A 6,955-nucleotide genomic window follows, 5' to 3' on the forward strand; every position below is an offset into this window, starting at 1 on the left:
TCCATGTGTAACTCTGTGTTGTTGTATTTATGTCGAACTGCTGTGCTTTATCTGGAATGACACAATTTCATATATACAACATCTAAAAACCTGTATTACTATGCTGAGAGCGTTTCAGTTTCTAAAAACATGCATTTGGTTGTTTCAGGAGCTTTTGTTCATTTTTATATTTTAGCCCCATTCCTGCAGAATGGGGATGAGGAAGTCAATCACTGGTTGGAGTCAGTTTCTGAAAAACAAGTCAAATTGCAAAAAAGTGTCTGGACACTTCAATAACGTATCGTTTACATCCAAAATACAAATTTGGTTGTAAAAAAGTTAACTTCTCCTTTAATGAGAGTGTAAACAATAAGGGTTTATACTGGCCAGATAATGTATTTAATAAGCAAAGGCAGTTATAGTGCTTTCAATAAGGGCAGCATTAGACGTCTACCGACATCCTGATATTGATATTGATATTTTACTCTAATGTGAGGTTGTACTCAATTGACTGAACAGCAGCACTTGCTCCTGTCTGTCATTTTCTACTGTGCATTTATTTGTTTTATAATCTTTGACGTAGAAGTGGACGGCTTTCTCCTTGAGGAAACCTACTAGAGAAATACTAAAAGAGGAAATGTTCCATAAACTGTAGGTAAAGTAGGTAAGTAGGACTGGGTTCTGAACGGAGAGTTCCACACTTCTGCTCTTCTCTATAACCTGTAGGGAACTCAATATATGGTCTATACTTGGCATGTAGGTCGCTCACTTATGGGTGGCGCAAATTGGAATATGCTAACAGCAGGAATCTCTGCTGACTGGTAGACAGAATGTGTGTATCGCTTGGAGATGAGTTTCAATGGTGATGCTCTGATTAGATAAATCCTAATTCCAATGTGTAGAAGCTGTGGACTATGATTCCATTTCTCTCTCATGCTTGGAGCAAGGGCCGTTGGTATAACAAGACTCACATTACGAGAGATTATGCACATTACAGCTCGCAATGCAACATGACATTTTCAAGTCACTTTCAATGCGCAGTGAAGAGACAACATATCATACTCCTTACAGAAAAAAAACATTAATTTCACATGTAATAATCTTATGTGAAGTTAGTGTGATAACATGTAAAAGCAACATGTGATAACATGAAACTACACATGTGAAAACATGGTCTCATGTGAAATAAATGTGACAACATGGAGAAGCAACATTTCAACATGTGATAATATGAAACTACACATTTGAGCACATGACTTTATGTGAAACGTGGCAACATTGGGGATGCATCATTTCAACAAAGGTTTTTAACATGTGAGAAAGTAATTCCACATGTGAGAGTTACATTTTCACATGTGAAATTGCTCATGAATCTTTTTTCACGTTAAAGTTTTTCACATGTTAATTTGTATCTTTTTCTTTTATTGTATTAGGTTCCTCATTAGCTACTGCTAAACTGAAGCAGCTACTCTTCCTGAGGTCCACAAAAATCATAAAACATATAATAAAACATATAATACATAACATTAATATCAAATCAAAATAAAATAAAATGTATTTATATAGCCCTTCGTACATCAGCTGATATCTCAAAGTGCTGTACAGAAACCCAGCCTAAAACCCCAAACAGCAAGCAATGCAGGTGTAGAAGCACGGTGGTTAGGAAAAACTCCCTAGAAAGGCCAAAACCTAGGAAGAAACCTAGAGAGGAACCAGGCTATGTGGGGTGGCCAGTCCTCTTCTGGCTGTGCCGGGTAGAGATTATAACAGAACATGGCCAAGATGTTCAAATGTTCATAAATGACCAGCATGGTCGAATAATAATAAGGCAGAACAGTTGAAACTGGAGCAGCAGCACGGCCAGGTGGACTGGGGACCGCAAGGAGTCATCATGTCAGGTAGTCCTGGGGCATGGTCCTAGGGCTCAGGTCCTCCGAGAGAGAGAAGGAGAGAATTAGAGAACGCACATTTAGATTCACACAGGACACCGAATTGGACAGGAGAAGTACTCCAGATATAACAAACTGCCCCCTGCCACATAAACTACTGCAGCATAAATACTGGAGGCTGAGACAGGAGCGGTCAGGAGACACTGTGGCCCCATCCGAGGACACCCCCGGACAGGGCCAAACAGGAAGGATATAACCCCACCCATTTTGCCAAAGCACAGCCCCCACACCACTAGAGGGATATCTTCAACCACCAACTTACCATCCTGAGACAAAGCTGAGTATAGCCCGCAAAGATCTCCGCCATGGCACAACCTAAGGGGGGGCGCCAACCCAGACAGGATGACCACATCAGTGAATCAACCCACTCAGGTGACGCACCCCTTCCAGGGACGGCATGAGAAGCCCCAGTAATAGACAAGTACATCACAAGGACATACCTTTATTTTACCAGGTAAGTTGACTGAGAACACATTCTCATTTACAGCGACGACCTGGGGAATAGTTACAGGGAAGGGATGAGACATGAATGAGACAATTGGATGCTGGGGATGATTAGATGGTCATGATGGTATGAAGGCCACATTGGGAATTTAGTCAGGACACAAGAGTTAACACCCCTTTCACACATTTATGCCTTCATAATCAAGTGATTCATAGACGCTACTGAAAGCAAGTGCAACACACGAAAATGGAAACGCAATTACATGGAGGTGTGTTGCAAATAGCCTGACAATAGGCTGACACACGCTAAATTCCCCTGATGTGAATATAATCACCTTTTATCACTAAATCCCTCTGACAGAGTGTGGAATGTGTTTTTTTTTTGGCCCGACAGACACATTTTCCTTGGTTAAAGAAAGAAGAAACTCTGTTGAGCATATGCAGAGACCTCTTCTTCCTTCACATAGAAGACTCTCAGCGAGTCTCCGAAACATGTGGCTACCTTCTTTGGAGTTCAGTGAAACAGTCTATTTGGGTCTAGACATTGTGTGGAACACCATCTGAATCGACAAGATTACACACAATCACATTTAGACAGCAATAATCTGGACCCTCGCGCCTCAAGACTTTGCTTAATCACAGAGTCGTTCACTGTGGTTTATGGGAAAGAACCGTCAACTCCTTAAATGGTATAACCACAAAAACATGTCAAAATTCCTCACGGTTCTTGATATGCACCATGCAGTATTCTGTGGCTGTCGGTGGGGTGTCTGTCTACAGATGAAGGGGCTCGAGCTGTGACAATATTTCATGTGAATGTCCTACATCTTAAGCACAAGCAAACTCATTTGCCTTTGTGGTGTTGTGGCGTGGGGAGGGCAGATATAGGCCAAACTCTTACTCTTACTCTTAAGGAGACCTTAAAGGAAAAGTCCACTTAAAAAATAACTTTTGGTTTTTGTTTCATTAGTCCATTGTTGATATAATCCTAAAATGTTTTGTATGTCAGCAGTCAAGTGTTCAAAATACAGAAATTGTCACGCCCTGGCCATAGTTTACTTTGTATGTTTCTATGTTTTGATTGGTCAGGGTGTGATCTGAGTGGGCATTCTATGTTGGATGTCTTGTTTGTCTATTTCTGTGTTTGGCCTGATATGGTTCTCAATCAGGGGCAGGTGTTAGTCATTGTCTCTGATTGGGAACCATATTTAGGTAGCCTTGGTTTCACTGTGTGTTTGTGGGTGATTGTTCCTGTCTCTGTGTTTTGCACCAGATAGGGCTGTTTCGGTTTTCGTACGTTTGTTAGTTTGTCGTGTATAGTTTCCGTATTAAATAAAATGAATCACAACTACGCTGCATTTTGGTCTGCTCCTCCTTCCCACAACGAAAGCCATGACAGAAATACAGCCGGTATGATGCATTTAGCTTTTTTTCACAAAGATAATCAAAAAAATATATAAATAGTACTTCCTCATGAAGTATGATATGATGTTGCTTTGAAATCTTGGTCAACTTTCACATGAGATGGTTTGAAACATCAAAGAGTTGAGAATCACTCAAATGTTGGGCACAACTAGGTCCTTTTCATGTGATAAAGAGATGACTTCCACCTCTGCAATAGTTTCACAAATATTCTGATAAGGTCTAGAGATCATGAACTGCCATCAATCAAGCCCAAACATTGTATTTCAACATATAAGAGAGGCATTATATAGTCCACTGAAAACACAATTCCTAAATAAATCCTTTATTGAATAGCTGACAACGACATTGTAACGACATTGTAACACAAGAAAGTGAACGAACGAAAACCGAAACAGTCCTGTCTGGCGACATACACAAAGACAGAAAATAAACACCCACGAAATACAGGTGGAAAAAGGCTACCTAAGTATGATTCTCAATCAGAGACAACTAACACGACACCTGCCTCTGATTGAGAACCATACTTGGCCGAACACAGAAACCAACATAGAAAAACAAACAGACTGCCCACCCCAACTCACGCCCTGACCATACTAAATGAAAGACAAAACAAAGGGACTAAGGTCAGAACATGACAGACATATGAATATCCTGTCAATCAAAGACAGAAATTTAAACAATGACAGAGCGATACAAGAAGAGTGATTTAGAGTAGGCACACTGTGCCATGCAGGGCTAGATGAGTCTCTGCTAAGTTTCAGCGGCATATGGTGGTGACATAATGTTAGTGCAGACACTCAAGTAAATCTGCTTAAACATTTCCCGGATGGCATCGCAGCATAGGTACAGTTGAGTGCTTCGATGTGCTTACAGTGTGGTATGAATATATCAACTCAGAGCTCTGGGCCCTGTATTCAAAAAGCATCTCAGAGTAGGAGTGCTGATCAGTTTCTCTTTTTAGATCATAATGAATAAGATTGTATGGACAGGGGGGACCTGATCCTAGATCAGACACTTTGTTAACATTGTACGGCAGTGGGCTAGAACAGGGTCACACAGAGTGTTTCAAATCTACTTTGAAACAAAATTATACACCTCACACACATGGTTATGGGCTTAAAAAAAGAAGACCCCTGTACCAAGATATAGAGTTAAAATGTATTCAATTTTGAGTTTGCATCCCAATATTACACTTTATATACATCACAGAAGATTGAAATATAACTAAACTGTTTGACATAGAAACATCGGATTTTCTGCATTTAGAAAATAAGTATTGTTTATTAATTATGAAAAATATAAATAACATTCCAAGTGTCCCGAGGGGAGATCTGAAGGACTTGGATCTAACGCGTCCCTATCTCCAAGAGGACAGAGTGGTGTGAAGAAAGAGGCCTAATAGGGAAAATGTCCCTCCTCATTACCACCTCCCCGTGTTGCCATAATGGAGTGTCCACGGCCCTTAATGGAACCAACCTCCCACCTCAACAGTCCCTATTCACTCAGTCATCATTCACGGCCATCACTTCCTCAGAACATAATGGTTTTAGAGGGTCCCTTTTATCCCATTGTCTCTGTGCCTCTGTGTCTTCTTCCTATTCGGAAGCCCAAACTGGAGAAATGGCCCTGTTAGCGGGGCTTGGTGCCTGACCTCTGAACCCCTCCTTCAGCTTTGTTTTGGGTCTCTGTCCCACTTGCTAAGGCGAATCAGACCCAGGTCGGCTCATGGAGAAAGGGAGCCACTGGGTGTCTCATTGTTTTCGCATTCATTACATGTGGGCCCCAGAGTGAACACCTACGCTCCTCATAGCCACACAGTCCCGGGTAAATATCCACACAAAGTTGACAGCTCCTATTAGGCGAGCGATGCATTTGAATTGAGAGAAGGGGTTTCAAGGAACACCCAACAACGACATGGGAGTATTCGATAGGGGAAGACCATGCAGTCCATTTTCTGTGTTGTTGTGCAATGCAATGCTATGCAAACACAATAATATCATATGATAATGGGCAATAACCCATTGGAAAGTCATCAAAAGTGATGTGAGAGGTGTTAAAACTTTGACTGCGCTTTGCGCATCACGTGGCAGAGTATCTCAAATGAATACTCGCAAAGCCGATATGTTTACCTTTCGTATACTCCGCACCACTACTATTCCGACAGGGAGGAGAGGTGATCCTTCAGGGCAGGCTGCTGTTCAAGGCAGGGATGCCAGCCACCTAGGCTGTGGTACTCTGGTTCTGGCTCTGTGCTTTAGGTGGCAGGAGAGTACCAGGGGGAGAGGGCTTAGTTAGTTAGACCTCACAAGCCGAGGTCAAGGGGTTGGGTGGATGACTGCGAGGAGAGGAGAGGGCTGGAGAGGGATTAGGAGGCAGTTGACAGGCCACGCAGCACAGCAGCCAGCCCTACCACAAACTACACACAACCCTGTTCCTGCCATGGCCCAGGAATAAGGATTAGCACACAGTGGCTTGGCAAGGACGGTGCCAATCCTCTCATATACACAAAACATGCTCAGTAATTATATGCTAATTGAAATGTATTTAAATTAGTGTGCCAAAATAATTTTGAAAATAGTATCAAACCCACTACCCTGGCGTTTTAAGCACCATGCTTAAACTACAGTCTCCTACAGATACATTTCATCCTTTAATCCAGAGAAGGTTAAAATAGAGCATTTAACACCCCCTGTAGTAGATCTATTGACTTACAGTCCACCATATGAGGAGAGCTAGAACACCTCACTGGTTATTTCACTGTTCCATTCTCTTCCTGGCAAGCAGCGTGAGATGGTGAACTCTCTAAAGAGATGGAGCTCAATCAGAATCCCTATGTAGAATACCCTATGTAGTGCATTACTTTTGACCTGTAGGAGCCCTATGGGATCTGGTCAAAAGTAATGCACTATATAAAGAATAGGGTATCATTTGGGACTGAGATCCGAGTGTTTCAGTAATAGTCTCCACACAGTCACTTGGAGGTACCCTCAGTGCAAAGCTAATAAGAGCTTCATACCAGGAAAACATACATCTCTGTCACACTGGAGACTTTGACATTGGGAACAGTAGCGGCCATTTGTTGGTTTCACAAACAGTATTAGGAGGGTTATTCCACCAATTAGGTGCCTTCTGATTAGTGTAACTTCATGAATTTTTTT

The 6,955-nt window shown here is 41.9% G+C and overlaps 1 non-coding gene across 1 annotated transcript; it reads right to left on the reverse strand.

The window, feature by feature from the left end:
- Positions 1-567: 567 nt before the first annotated feature.
- On the reverse strand, positions 568-622 carry LOC135523231 (U7 small nuclear RNA). Its single transcript, XR_010452806.1, has one exon. It is a non-coding gene; the product is annotated as a U7 small nuclear RNA (small nuclear RNA).
- Between the last annotated feature and the right edge of the window lie 6,333 nt (positions 623-6,955).

This window comes from Oncorhynchus masou, chromosome 30 (assembly GCF_036934945.1).
Source record: "Oncorhynchus masou masou isolate Uvic2021 chromosome 30, UVic_Omas_1.1, whole genome shotgun sequence".
In the NCBI taxonomy this organism is placed as follows: domain Eukaryota; kingdom Metazoa; phylum Chordata; class Actinopteri; order Salmoniformes; family Salmonidae; genus Oncorhynchus; species Oncorhynchus masou.